Source organism: Lepisma saccharinum, chromosome 15, assembly GCF_977018435.1.
Source record: "Lepisma saccharinum chromosome 15, izLepSacc3.1, whole genome shotgun sequence".
NCBI lineage: Eukaryota > Metazoa > Arthropoda > Insecta > Zygentoma > Lepismatidae > Lepisma > Lepisma saccharinum.
Window position 1 is genome coordinate 5,085,262 of NC_139243.1, and position 16,432 is coordinate 5,101,693.

Genomic DNA, 16,432 nt, shown 5'->3' on the forward strand with positions numbered 1-16,432 from the left:
AATAACTTGGTGACATCGCAAGGCAAGATAAGTGTGAACATTTTGTAGTAATATAACTTTCAATGAGCTTAGAGATTTGTGTGCATAATGATATTTTATAACATTGGTTATTTTCTAAAAATAATCATGTGAACAGCAAGGAAGTAGTGCAACTTAGTAATATTGCCTGACTTAGCCTTAGAAAAATAACATGCCGAGTTCTATGCGTGAGGGAAAGTCTCCGTGTTCTCCGAGCTTGTTTTCAAAACACCAGCAAGGACAGCCTTTGCAAAGGGGTGAGAAACAGATTCTACTCAATATTTATGTAACGTTCTGTCAGTAGTATCCTGAGAAACCAGTAAATGAAGTGGTTAAGTTGGTATCCCAGTGCAGTGGTGTGTCAGTGTCTGCAGTTTTAAGAGTTATGAAAGAGAGAATGACCGGGAGAGTAACAATATATGCGGCTGCATATTCGTCTGATGTTTTGAGAACGGGTTCTCACATTCAGAGGCTCTTATATAAAATGAATAGGTGCGGCGAACTATGAGTGTAACAGCAGATGATTGCGGTCATGGATCAGCTGACGCGGAGTGATACATCGAATCGGTGATCCGTTTGTTTACAGAAGGTCTCAGGGATTTTGATTTAGACCTTAGTTATTATCAACTTTGACATGTACACGTTCATAATAATTATAATAAACTTATCTGATATAATCATACAAAACATTATACAATACGTTCAAGGGGTCCCGGGTTCGAAACCTCGTGGAGCCACATTGCACAGTGCTTCGGATCCCACTTTAAACTGTAGGTCCAGTTCCGATTAGCCATGCATTAGGTGTGCATTGCTAATTGCATAATGATGTATGTGCTTCTTGAAACGAATATATAGGGGGGAGAGTGGTGGAAAATAAATAAGTGCCATAAACATAGTTTATTTAAGCAAACTAAGCACATAGCCACCCCTATTGTGTGTGATTTGACAGTATTTGATTTGGTAACTATGTGATTTTCTGATTTCGTGACTATCTGATTTGACGGTATCTGATTTGACGACTATCTGCTTTGGTGAGTTTATGATTTGCCGACTGTCTAATTTGACTGTATCTGATATAGTGAATATTTGATTTAACGGTATCTGATTTGGCGACTATCTGGTTTGAGAGTATCTTATTTAGCTAGTATCAGATTTGGCGACTATCTGCTTTGGTGAGTTTCTTATTTGCCGACTATCTGATTTGACTGTATCTGATATAGTGAATATTTGATTTAACGGTATCTGATTTGGCGACTATCTGGTTTGACAGTATCTTATTTAGCTAGTATCAGATTTGGCGACTATCTGCTTTGGTGAGTTTCTGATTTGCCGACTATCTGATTTCACTGTATCTGATATAGTGAATATTTGATTTAACGGTATCTGATTTGGCGACTACCTGGCTTGACAGTATCTTATTTAGCTAGTATCAGATTTGCCGACTATCTGATTTGACTGTATCTGATATAGTGAATATTTGATTTAAAGGTATCTGATTTGGCGACTTTCTGATTTGAGGGTATAACAAGAAGTCGCAGAGCAAGACAACTATGATATATGCTACGTTTTACATTCTACTTCACTGGGGACTCGATCTTCAAACAATAAGTCTCTGTATCGTCTCGACATGGCCTCGGATGGCGTAGTGGTAACGTCATCGCCTTGTATACAAGAGGCCACGGGTTCGATAGCCGGTGGATGAGGCACATTGTGGTTCTGATTCCTCTTTAAACTGTAGCTCCAGTCCCAATTAACCTATCTGTGCATAAAAGTGGATTTTAAAACAAAGCTCAGACTCAAAGTAACGTACAAGAAGTTTGATCTGATTTGTTATTTAGCGTTGCTTTTCTTGATATTTTGCCTAATCGCGACGATGAGGATGGGTGATGATATTATGAAATTGATGATGGGATACTCACAAAGAACATCCATGCCCAGGACGGAATTAGAAACAGGACCCCTTGAGTCGCAGCGGGCGGTGCTAACCACACCACCACGGAGTTTGATTTTTCTTTTTATTATATTTTATCTACTTTTTTCTCTCTTACTTCCTTTGCCTTCCAATACCCCTTTTTTTCTAGCTCTGTCTCTTTCTCTTGTCTTCATTCCTTCCTCTCGTTGTATTTCTTTATCTCTCTCCAAGGATGTGTGTGCTTTACTGTAAATGAATTTGGATTTTTTTTCCCATGGAACCTATTTGGGTGGGCTAAAGCCCACCATGGCCGATACTTGGTGACGCCCTGTAGAGGAGTGGAGTGAATTCATGTTTCGCTCATACGAAATATTCGTTTGAGAGATTTGTAAAATTTCATAGATACCGTTGTTCTCATTTAAGGTACCAAAAATATAACTATTTTATAAAAAATTCCCCCTACTTTTGCAGGGCTTTTAATAATTTCCGTCTATGTATCTGACGTGCAATACTCAGAAAGCGCCATAATGTTTATTTCTTGCTTTCGAAGCTTGAAACAGACAAGATTCCATAAATTAGACAAGAAAAAACATCGTCAAGAAAGTCGGGCAAAGGAGGTCGGAAACTACAAAGAAGTAACCATAAAAGTAATTATTAATGTCTTAAAGTAATTATTAATTAATTGACTCAACTAAAACGCATAAACTCAATGCATGGCTATCGGCGTACCTATGATCACATAGGCCTAGCTTGCGCCCCGAACTACCATACCAAGATGTATGCACAACACTGAGGAGTTCTTTTTAATTTTAAAAGCTTCGTCGATCCGAGGCGAAAAAGTGTGATCTTTCTTACGCGATATCCTCGCTTTTATACTATTTCGAGAACACAGATTAAAGTACAGACGAATCACTCACTATTTACAAAAAGATTCTACCAACAAAACTGACATCTATGCAGGTTTAGAAATACAAATTCGTATAGTGCACTCTCTCAAACAAAGATACATTAAATTACCCATAATGTAGCATAAAATACAATAAACAATAAACAAAAGATATACATTACAAACAAGGTGCATTATTACATATAATAACAAAGAAATTACGCTTTCCTTCACAAAAATAAATACATTGGTGACATGTTTTCTACTGGTGACGTCACATAAAAATGTGGATCATATCATCATCAACATTAAAATTTACAATTAATAAATAGCACATTACGGTTTAAACTATCTCATTGAATGTGCACTATTAACAACATAAAAATCCTTCATTATATTTATTGTAGGAATTGATATTTCTGTTTTCAACTTTTGAAAAAAAAATATCAAAATATATTTGAAATTTTACTCTTTGAGACTACATACAATTACTTATTGTTATTGCAGTATATATTATCCATAACAAATTTGGAAACTTGCTTAGGTTATGACACACATATAACATCATTGTAATTGAATGAAACGTAAGCATTCGTCATAAATAAACCAGAATTCTTTCAAGTAATATAATGAAATGATTAGTTGTTGATTTAATCATGTAATTAATGCAAATGTTTTACTAAACCAATGAGAGGTTCAGGCGAAAAATCAGGCGAAGCAGGCCGGCTCGGTAGCTCAATGGAAGAGCAATGGCACGGAATGCCAGAGACCCGGGTTCGAGTCCTGGCCGAGCCTGCATTTCTCGCTAATAGTTCTAGGTAGTACATCTGTGTGTGCCTAATTTAATGCACTAAGCTCATCATCAGTGAAAGAGGAGAGTGCTTGAAAGCGGTTCCTTAATTCTAACTTAAATGATATTGCAGCTTACTTTTCTTAAATTTCTTCTTTCAGATTTGTTGACAGTTGATGTTATCTTAAATTGAAAGTATGCAACTACAACGACAAGGTCACTGTCAATATCTCCCCCATCCACTACACTCCCACTTCGCTTCATATTTTTCCCTTTCACCTTCATAAATTTCCCATTTTCCCTTCCTCCCCATCGTCGATTGACGTCACCGACAACACAAACATACTACTACAGTTATTTTGAACGAAGTCGGTCGAGCTTGTTCCCATATAATCTAGGAATAGAATTTTCAGAAAATCAAAGAAAACACGTAACATACTGTGGCGTCATACACATGCGTCAGACATAAATCTCTAATATACACCTCTCGAACATCGTATCGTATTCTGATTCACGATTTATCATTTTAAGTTTGATTTTTTATTTTTTATAAATTATTGCGTCTGTATACTTTCTGGGAGGAAGGCAAATGCACTTCGACTGCAGCGCCAAATACGATTAGCAGGCAAAACTAAGAACACACTGTTTTTCCCGCGTCATAAACACATTCTTTTCACTACAGAAATCACATAGCATTTTAAAAAGTTTTTATACTTTCACACATTAGAACTTCAACCAACATCTGGCTGACTTCCAACTTTTTAGATTGTGAACAAGTGAACATCGGGTGCACGAGTCAAGTATTCAAGCCTGCAACGATGCGCGCTCCATGCTACGGGCTCGATTGCTCGTTTGATTGGTGCTTTCGAACTGCAATAGGTGACGTCACTTCCGACAAGACCGTATTTCAAGCCTACTTTTGGGAGCTTTAGGACAGAGCCTTCGACCAGACGTCAGTGGTAAATATTACGGACAGATGGCAGCCTGTTCTACAGCGCGAATAATCCGTTTGGAAGCAAAATGTGGAAGAGAAAGCAATTTGACTAATTGATGATTATTGGTTAAAATTTTGTTCATGTAATGGTTGATTGATTGATATGGTGTTTTATGTCCACTTTATGCACAGTGAGGTTACTTGGGACTGGGCCTACAGTTCAAAGTGAGATACGAACCATTATATTAGCCTCCGCCGTTCATTTAATGGTTCAATTCCGTTGTTCCTATGCTAGATAATTATTATTTCACTAATATTTGTGCTTTTACGTTCAGCAAACTACAGAGTGGCATAGGCGTAGTTAGATAGGGGCTATGGGGTGCTAAGCATCCCCCTAACTGTACATTTGCCCCCGCAAATGCATACTACATACGCACAAAATAATTAATGGGAGCGTAGTTAGATAGGGGCTAGGGGGTGCAAAGCCTCCCCGTAACTGTACATTTGCCCCCCGCAAATGCATGCGACATACGCACAAAATACATAATTAAGGGGAGAGAAACTGCACAAAAAACCTAGGAAATTCATCATGAAACTATCATATGTTGCTCTTGTGGCGTGTCATCATTCACTTATGGAAAGAAGTTGAAATTGTTTTATACAGAATACAATGGAGATTAGGTTCAAGGCGGATTTCTTGAGCCATTCCAGTCTCTGGTTATGTGGTCATAAAAAACACATCCCAATCAGGGCTAATTCTTCCACCCATTGAGTATGTAAACCATACTGGCACCTACACTGAATTATGGCGATGTCTTATGATTATTTAACAGCATTTAATTTACAGACTAACGATTGAACATTGCTTTTATGATATTTTCGTGAACGTTACGTGAATGAAAATGTGTCGAAATCGTGAAGAAGGAATTTAAGTTAGTCTCGCGTTATCGCTTTATTAAATTGTGATCACTACAGTTCATTAGTGAAATCAATTCTTTTTCCACTTAATGGGGTAACATTCAGAAGTTATGGCAAAAGTATGAAACTTAATTTACATGCCTATGAGCTTATCAAAACTATAACGACAAGACCCGTCCAGATTTAAAGAGTTTGCTGTTTTATCAACCACGAGATAAACAGCCTATGAAGAGGAGAAAAACAGAAACTGTATATACACTGTATATACAGAAACTGAGTATTGGGGGGAAAAAACTGTTTTAGTGAGAGTATTGGAGAGCGATTATGTACTACAGACTTTTAGTGAGTTGTTTTTTTGTTTTTTTTGAGTCCACTTTTTGCACAGATAGGTTAATATAGACTGGACATACAGATTATAGTTGGACCCGAACCACTGTTTGTCTCCATCGGGCATCGAGTCCGGGACCCCTTAATTACAAGGCAACGACGTTACCACTAGCCAATCAGGGAGACCCTACCAATCGCTTTGAAATGTGATTTTCGGAAGACAGCTTACGCATTCAGTAACTTCGAATTTTCAGCGCTGAATCTTCAGTTGACGTCATCGCCTATTTCACCACTTAACGTTCGAATTTTCATCACAAATTGTTTCAAAATGGAGGCTACAGTTGCTCTTTTCTCTGCAGTTTCGGCTGTTGCTTCGGTTTTTATGGAAACACCGTTGTTGAATGAATTTAAAAGAACAACTAAGGACAGTACGAAGGAAGAGGAAGATTTATTTCTACTTACAAGTGCAATGGCAGAACACACACATTTATTCTGTAGATTTCCGACCCGTAATTCCCTTCCATCGTTCTCATCGACGCCATTGTAGCTCGTCGTTAGCAGACAACAATTACCCACAATTCCTAAAATCCACCGCTTACACCAGCCCCTGTTTGTGGTGGAAGAGGTGGAATCTGATGGATTCAGCGCTGAATCCATCGGTGAATATCCGAATAAAAATCCTTAAGCGCTGCGAATCCGAATGTGCGGATTGCTCGTGCTGTAGACGACTTCACGAATTTAATATCGATAGTTCAACATCTTTCATTGCAAATTGTAGTGAAATTAGAAAAATGCAAAGTATCGTTGTACAAAAATTAAAGAAATATTAATTTTTACTGTTTAATTACCTCGTACTTTTAAATGCATTTCAGCTTTATAATTTGTTCATTTCTATGAAGATAGGAATACCGAGTAATACAACACAATATCACGATATCAACACAATTCCAATAGGCATCACCTGTTTTCCAAGGGTAATGTCCGTGATGAGTTTCGTCATGGATAAAAGCATGAATACCGTTAGTCCCAGTTAAACCCCCCCCAAAAAAGGTAACAGCAAGTTTTAAGTACTACGTATTTCCGTTGGTAGCCGGACAATTGCGATGAACACAGAAGTAAAAGGGCGGATGAACAATTGACCTAACACCCCGTACAAGAGAATTATGTGAAATATTGATATGAAACACACGAGAGAAACAGGACATGACAGAGTGGGACGAGGCTAAGCAGATAGGAAAGGAGAAGTGAATATTAGTGAGAAAATGGAAGGAAGCCAAGGAAATAGAGAAGAAAGGTGAAGAAGACACAATGAACTGGAATGGGTAACTGAAGATAAACAAAGAATTGAAGAAGGTGTTAGAAAGAGTGGAAAGGACAAGAGAGAAAGAGGAGAGGATAATGAAGAAGAATGAAGGAAAAAGAGCGTGAGATAAAGATTCCAACCACATTCTAGATGGATAGTAAATATGTTTAGCCTTTTAGGTGAAAGTACAGTTGACAAGGGAAAGCCACCTGCTAGAATGTTCCAGAACAATTTTCATATAGTCTGGAGGGGAGTAATGTTTGTGTATATATATCGTCCTGTTTTGTACCTTGTTACATTTGTACTTGGTGCAGAGTCTGAAGAAGACCTTGCTAGAAGGTTGAAACGTTACGTTTAGTTTGTTTTATAATAAAATAAATTTCTGCCTTGGTCAGCATATTGAGTTTTTCATATCATGGAAACAAGGCTTAATGGTGTTATGAAATATTGATATGTTCGAATAGAACACTGATTCCTCTCACATTTTCTTCAGGCCTGAGACTGGTAAGGTAGCTTGTAAACACAGCCTACTTACATTACAACCACTTTTAGGTTAGGTTAGGTGCACCCGTGGTTAGTCATCTTGATCGTCGAAATTGTCCTACCATTATTTTGTAAAATGACCTTCACCGTCAATCATCACAATTGTCCGTGACTTATTTCCGTCAAATTTTTTTCATCCACGCCGTATAATGAAGCAAGCAGAATTTAAGTAATTTTAAATTAGAATTTAAGCAATTCTAAATTAAAAGGTGTTTACAATAGTAGAATATTTTGTTAACATTAAATATGTTTATTTTTTTTTATTTAATTTCTACTTAGGATGTAATACTGACTTCAACTGTTTATCAGAATGGCGTTGAACGAGATAACACTTTCATAATATATTTTTTATGTAGAACACAATACTTTCCGTCATTATTTACAATATTTAACAGCGTACTCCAGTGATTCAACGTGATGAAACCTTCCACACAAAATATACATATATTGTAATTCCATTATAATATTGCTCGGTACAGTGTATGAATATTGAAATGGGTTCAAGAAGACATTTTGCCTTCAGAACAGTAACCATATTCTAAATACGGTAATACTAGTTACAGCACCATCTGTACGTAGACGAGTGAACTAATGCGTCATCAAGCTCCTGCAGTGATATGCTAAATGCAGTGCGTTCCTGATTATCCGAAATTGACTCAGTCCCATCAAATTTGAATAAATGGTTTTTCAGTGTACGGTCACCGGCAATAAAATGTGACATAGATTATTAAATACTCTCAATATAACAATGCCTCTCACAGGGGCTATTGTCACGACCATGGAATTTTAGTCTGCTTTCAGTCCGTGCTGTACTTATATCTAAAGCTACCATATTTTAAGAACGTGAAATCGGGACCTTTCGCATTATTAAATGATCTTGTAAACTACTTCGATTTGTAATCTACGTGCGTTTTTTCTTTATGTTATAAAACTTCTTCGATGATGTGGTAACGTCGTCGTATTATAATCAACGGGTCCCGGGTTCGATACCCGGTGGGGCACAAGCGGTTCGGACCCCACTTTAAACTGTAGGTCCAGTCCCGATTAACCTTACTACAGCGCCTTGAATAACGTAGTGTGGAAAACGGCACTGTTCTGGCATCTCTGGCTGGTTCCACTCGAATATGTTACCGCTAGAGGCGCTGGTGTCGGTACACCTGCATGGCATTCGTCTGCTTATAATGGAATTAAATGGAGTTTTCGCTGCAACGTCTGATTCTTTTACATGAAGCATTTCTATGAATGTGATAATTGCTATGCTATTTGGCACAGTGGTCGCGAAGATATTAACGAACACTCTAGACAGTCGACCACGTCCTGTTATCGTCATATTTTCGTTATAATACGGGATAAAAAATACGCGTGGAATGCTCTTGGAAACTAAATTTTGTGTATGAATTAGGTTCATTATTATTATCATCATCATCATTTCTTTTAAAGGTATGCACACTGAAGCATTTGTATTTTTGATTTTTACTGTCTCTTTTCTTCCGCTTTAAACTAATCGCGGCGATGATGATGATTGCATGAAACGACAAGGGGAATCCCACAAAACTTTCTTAGTGCCATCGACATGAGTGTAAGGAAACTTTCAGATCAATGGGACAAGCGACACGGGATGTTCACACTGTCACACTAGTGACACACACTTCCAGACTGTAAAATAGCATTCATTGCACATGAGGGTCCAAACAGCAAACGACACGTTCATATGGCTTATTCGCGTGCTACTTGTTAGTTCGGTCGGAAAGCTTCTTAAAGGAAGGATGCTCAGACCGAAGCGACGCGCTACAGGGGGAGTTCCCAACTAAGTGACAAGCGACATGGTGCCTTCAGTCTATTAGCAAGCGTTGCTTGCGAACAACAGATAGGCGACACGATAAACCGCACATTACAACAACAGATCTAGGCGACACGATAAGCCACACGTGTCGCTTTGTCGCTTCTGCGTCGCTCAAACTGGGTCCTTTCCTCAATAGCTTGCAACATGTTGCCGTGGTTTGTTGTTCGCGCATACGCGATGCAATGAGTGTCTTGCTTTAGTGAGATTGCGCACCAAAGCGACAAGGGGCACGCGACACTTGTCGCTTGAGGATTTCACCAACCGAACGCTGGCCTTTGCTTCCCGTCATGCCGCTACGATGTGAAATGTTGCTCTTGATTGGCTCCTTTCCAAGCAACATGTGTCACTTCGGTATGAAAGTTGCCTTGGACCGAATGACCCGTGTCGCTTTGGTGTAAAATCTCCTTGAGGAAACGGTGCAGTCAGAGCTTTTGTCCCTACGGTTCGAAAGGCTGCATTGATTACGGACTGCTCGCTTCCAAGCGACACTTGTGGTTTGTCGCCTCGGTATGAAATATCTCTCAGGATACTATTTATATTCTAATAACATAGAAAAATAACACTCTAGTACACAATCCAACACCTGACGTCCGGAATCACTTTGCGATGTTTCTTCTTGTGTTACGCATGCTATTTATTTATTAATTTTATTTTACTTTTTTTCCAAATTAATGTCATTTCGTGACTGCAAATCACTCCACAAATATAACTGTTTCCATCAATTCCGTACCGCCTTTCAAGACAAACAAATCTTCACAATATATTCCAAAAACTAACTTTCATAAGAAAATTAGCACTTGTACTGATCGCACTGCTATCTATGTTGTCATCCGTCTCGGGAACTAGTTGCTTGGGTCGTTTTCCACACTACGTTATTGAAGGCGCTGTAGCCTTACTGTGCATAAAGTTGACTTAAAGCTAAAATTCAAACGATTATCCAAAAGTGGGAGAAAAGCGACGCTACATAACAAAGTTAATTAACAAATCAAAGTAATTTACAATATACAGGGTGTGCCAAAAGTCCCATTACCCCCACCCCCCCCTTTGAATTGTAGACAAACCTGCAGAATGTTATTTTAACAGCATGCGTATGATGGGAGGATGGTATACCATTAAATCAGACCAATGGCCACCATTTACTCCAGAGGATCTGTGTGCACACCGCCATTTTCATGGCACAGTATTATACGCCTCCAGGTGCGATGTGAAATCCTCCGTAACATGGCTGGCGTCAGGGAAGCAAACGCACTGCGAACAGCTTCTTGAAGTTCCCCACTTGTCTTATAACGATTAGGGGCGACTTTCTGTTTGATGTGTCCCCATAGCGCATTATCACAAGATGTCAGATTTGGACTTCGGGGTGGCCATTTTAGAGGCGCTGGTAAATTTGGCGATCCTCGTCCAATCCATTTGTCTCTGAAAACATCATTGAGGTATTCTCTTAAAATGTCCACCCTGAAATCCAGATCTGATATGTTACGGAGGATTTCACATCGCACCTGGAGGAGAATAATACTGTGCCATGAAAATGGCGGTGTGCACACAGATCCTCTGGAGTAAATGGTGGTCATTGGTCTGATTTAATGGTATACCATCCTCAGATCATACGCATGCTGTTAAAATAACATTTTGCAGGTTTGTCTACAATTCAAAGGGGGGGGGGAGGTAATGGGACTTTTGGTACAACCTGTACAGTAGGCTATACTACATTGATTTGATTGGATGTTATTATTTATGGACGCTTTTCTTCCACTTTGGGCTAATCGCGACGATGATGATGATGAGTGTTGATATGGTGGATGAATTAATGAAAGGACACTCACAAATAACACCCATATCTAAAGCCGGATTCGAACACGCGACCTCTGGAGTCCGCCACGGAGGTCGTTACTACATGCCTGTTTATGACCAAACAACAAGAATGTGCGATGTAAATATGTGGTGGGGGTAATTGCCTCACTCTCCCCTCCTGCATGCAGGGACGGCGGCAGCCTGAAATAAGTGGAAGGGCTAAGATTTCGGAGTGAAATTCTTGGGGGCTAAAAGATGTTTAGTTCATACTTTACTACGATATAATTTTACCAGTGACACATTTTATAGTCAGATCCAAAGATAAAGCGAGAGGTTAACTGCACGTTTAGAAGTAAAAAAAGAGATTACTTGAAAAGCAAACTTAGTGAAATTGAAACAAACGGCAAAAACCAAAATATCAGAGATTTATATAAAGGTGCAAATGAATTTAGAAAGGGATATCACCCTAAAGTAAACTTGATAAAAGATAAAAAAAATGTGATTTTTTGGCTAATCCAAGCGATATTTTAAATAGATGGAAGAATTACTTTAATGTTCATGTAGGAGATAAATCAGAAGTAAATGAAGTACACACAGCAGAACCTTTAATTCCAGAACCTAACTTGACTGAAGTTAAAGATGCTATTAAAAGACTAAAGAATAACAAAGCACCTGGCATTGATTTAATACCAGCTGAGTTAATTAAATATGGTGGAAATTCGTTAATATGTCAAATTCATAAATTAATTTGTTTAATATGAAATAAAGAAGAAATCCCTCAACAGTGGAAAAAATCCATAATTGTTCCTGTGTTTAAAAAAGGTGATAAAATGAACTGCAATAATTACCGTGGAATTTCTCTACTCTCAACAACATATAAAATATTATCTAACATTCTTTTAACAAGACTAACCCCATATGCTAATGAAATTATAGGTGATTATCAATGTGGATTTAAACGTAACAGATCAACTACAGATCAAATTTTCACATCAGACAGACACTTGAGAAAAATTGGGAATATAATCAAAGTGTCCATCAGTTATTCATTGATTTCAAAAAAGCATATGATTCAGTCAAAAGAGATAAATTGTATAATATATTAGTCGAGTTTGGAATACCTAAGAAGCTTGTTAGTATGATAAAAGTATGCACCAGTGAAACAGAAAGTAAAATTCGTGTGGATATTAATGTGTCTGACAAATTTACAATTCATGATGGGTTAAAACAAGGAGATGCATTATCTCCATTGCTCTTTAATTTTGCCTTAGAATATGCTGTTAGGAAGGTAAAAGAAACTAAAGAAGGACTAAAATTAAAGGGTGTGACTCAGTTGTTAGCATATGCAGATGATGTAGACTTATTAGGGGATGATATAAATACAATTAAGAATAATGCTAAAATATTTTTCAAAACTGCTAAAGAGATAGTTTTGGAAGTTAACAAAGAGAAAACTAAATATATGCTTACCGGTCGAAACCAAGTGTTAGGTAATAATCAAAATCTAATTAATGATAACAACTCGTTTGAACCAGTTTCCAATTTCAAGTACTTAGAAGTAATACTAACAAATAAAAATGATATTAAAGAGAAACTGAAAAGCAGGCTTAATTCAGGAAATGCATGTTACTTCTCTCTTCATAAACTTTTATCTTGTCGTTTAATATCTAAGAAACTAAAAATTAAAATATACAAAACAGTAATTTTGCCTGTAATATTACATGGGTGTGAAACGTGGTCTCTTACATTGAAAGAGGAACATAAAGTGAGAGTATTTGAAAATAAGATCCTTAGGAAAATCTTTGGACCTAAAAGGGATGAGGAGACAGGTGAGTGGAGAAGGTTACATAATTTAGAACTACATAATTTGTATTCATGTCCAGACATTATTAGAATGATTAAATCAAGAAGATTTAGGTGGGCAGGTCATGTGGCACGAATGGGAGAGGATGGAAGAGTTTACAGGATTCTTGTTGGGAAACCTGATGGTAAGAGACCTGTAGGAAGGCCAAGACGAAGATGGAGGGACAACGTTTAGATAGACCTAAGGGAAATCGGTAGGGATGGAAAAGAGTATATAGATCTTGCTCAAGATAGGGTCAGATGGAAGGCCTGTGTTGCTGCAGCAATAATTATATTGTTTTCTTTTCCTATTTGATTATTGAGTGGAATAATATCACAGATTTACTATTTATATGAATAATACAAAATACACCATAACGTTATTAACTCGCTGGATGTACGTACAAATAAGTACTACTGTACACGTAACACACTTTCTATGCATAGTGTGCGAGTACTTTTTTGTTCAAGTAAGAAAATAACCACAACAAGCAACGACGATAATATAGGTCTGTTTTTATGAGCTGCAACCACCTTGATTAAATCCAAAGATTTTGCAACTCAAAGGACAGAATAGATAGAGCACTCAAACTCTCAAGGTAACATTTGATTTGCCGCAAGCAGCCGTTGATGGGGGTATGCAGTTTTGCTGCTGAAAGGTCTTTGTTGAGTTCCTTTCTGCCTCATAGTCTTCCATAACTCTAAACTGTCCAAATCACAACAGTAGGGAGCGGCGGAGAGATTGTAGCTTTTCGTGCTTCAGAAAAGCGGCACTAACTTAATAAAATAGGCACCAAATAAACAATACCACTCATCAATAGAAAGTGTGTTAATGATACCATTTTCTCTGCCATGATGAAATATCATACGTTGTCTTGTTCAACGACTGGAATTCAGAACTTAGGATGTGCCACTCTCAGGGTAGAAACAATCACTACAAATTCAACAATTGCACTTGGGATTTTGATTAGTGAAAATAACTGCTGAAAATTATAATTTTATTTCAGAATGTACGAGGTGTGGCTAGAAAAAAACCGGATTGACGTTGCTGTCGATAAACGGCAAGCATGTCAAGGTCAAGCGGTGTATGAGCGCATAATGTGATATCCTGCCCATCGACTGTGTGATTGCCCAGGGTGCGTGGCGCTCAGTTCCGCTGTAGCTTGTGGACGAAGTGAACCGTACATCTGTGCTCCGTCGGAAAAATGTTAAATATGAAAGTGGAACAGCGTATCAATGTGAAGTTTCTTATGAAACTCGGAAAATCCGCCACAGAGAATTATGGTTTGTTGAAGGAAGCGTACGGAGAGGAGTTCTTGTCACGCACGCTAGTGTTTGAGTGGTTCCAAAGGTTTAGAGAGGGACGAGAAGTGATCGCGGACGACTCGCGTCCTGGACGGCCTTGCACGTCAAAAACGGAATCAAACATTGCAAATGTCGGTGAATTGATTCGAAAAGGTCGTCCTTGAGTATTCGAGCTATTGCAAAACAACCAACGTTATTAAATTACTCTGCTGACGACCGTTCGTGAGCGAGTAAGACGACGACGACCTGATTTGTGCAAAAACAAGTCATGGATTCTTCATCAGGACAATGTTTCTGACCACACGGCATTGTCAGTCAAGGCTTTCTTGCCAAGAATGGGATCCCAGTGTTAGAACATCCACCCTATTCGCCGGATCTCGCTCCGCGCGACCTTTTTTTTATTCTCAAAGGTCAAATCAGCAGTGAAAGAAACCAGATATACGACCGTAGAACCTGTGAAAACAAAAGCGACGGAGGCCATGAACATGGTTTCAGAAAGTGATTTCCAGCAATGGAAGATTCATATGGAGCGGTGTATCAATAGTGTAGGGGAGTACTTTGAAGGGGATAATGTTCGTATTGTACAAAATAACCAATAAAAGATTTTGTAGCAACAGTCCGGTTTTTTCTATCCACACCTCGCATTATGCATAAATACTGATGAAAATTGGATCAATAGTTTTAGATGTGCTTCAAAGATTGATTCTCCTGCATGGAGTCAAATTTGGCCAGTATGACGGTACTTACTGTAGAAATTATATTTTCTAACCTCACAAATGATAATAATTAATTTACATGCAGGACTAGGACTGAGAGTAATAAAATTCCCCAAGCAAACTGATTTTCGCACCGTATTGCAATGATTAATTGATTGGAATTTGTATTAAGGTCCACTATGTGCATGGGCTAATCGGGACGTGAGCTACAGATTCTAGTGGAATCTGAACGACCTAATGAAATGTTACCTCCACTGGGGATCAGAACCGAGACTCCTTGATACCAAGGCAACAGTTTCCAATTCTTAGCATTTAAGAATTAGGTATTTTGTGTATTATTTCATTCTTTAACATCGCATTTCTTCCTGTCGAATATTTGCAGCGTATGACACGAAACCAATGAGAGAACATCGCTACACTCATGCAATTGTTGGTATTCGAATGAGGAACTAATAAACAGAAAGGAAACATGATTTTATTTAGATTTTGAATGTCGCCTTGTTTGTAAAAATTCATTTGTCACACCAGTTACACCTATTTCGAAATATAGTGAAATGATTTATAGAGGTTAATTATTGTACACATTTAGCAGTACAGACCAACAAACCAAGAACAATATTACAACCAATGAATACTTCCAGCTACCAGGCAGGTAGCAGATTTCGTAGCAAAGTTTGCGCCTCATGATTGGAAAATTACTTAGTATCAAATGTTATCCAGGCATATTTCCAGCTGCTTCATCCCCCCCCCCCACCCTTGATTTTAGAACACATCGTAATGAAGTAACTTTGAGATCTAACCGAACGATAGAAAATGTACTTGAACACTGTACTTGCCCCAATGGAAGTTTTATAATGGAAAATGTAAACATCTAGTTTTTAAGTTTTTAGTCGAAATGCATCTACCGTACTACAAAAATCTAGGGAGGCTGAGTGCTGTTTCGGGGGCTTCAGCCCCCCTGTAGCGCCGTTCCTGCCTGTATGGGAACAGTGATGTGCCGTAGACTATAAGTTTACGTCTACATGCGTTGACTACACGTAATCTACGCGTAGATTACATTGGGTTGTAGTTTACATAGACTACGTAGACAATCTAAAGTGCATTAAAATTAATTTTCAAGGCTTTCATGAAAGGAAAGTAAACTTTTCTACTATACTGGTTCCTAACGAAATGAAAAGAATCCTATTTAGAACAAAATTTCTCGTCTCTTCTATGATCAACTATGGAAGAAGATAAATAGTATGCAAAAAACAACAACAGATGGCAGTCGTGAGGCAAGAGTGGTCTTTTCCCCATAAAACACT

General features: G+C 38.2%; 1 protein-coding gene and 1 non-coding gene across 2 annotated transcripts in view; both read left to right on the forward strand.

The window, feature by feature from the left end:
* The window catches only part of LOC145999541 (serine/threonine-protein kinase meng-po), a 55,091-nt gene that overhangs the window by 23,286 nt on the left and 15,373 nt on the right, over positions 1-16,432 (forward strand). The gene's annotated exons all lie outside the window — the stretch shown is intronic.
* TRNAS-GGA (transfer RNA serine (anticodon GGA)) lies at positions 3,541-3,611 on the forward strand. Its single transcript has one exon. It is a non-coding gene; the product is annotated as a tRNA-Ser (tRNA).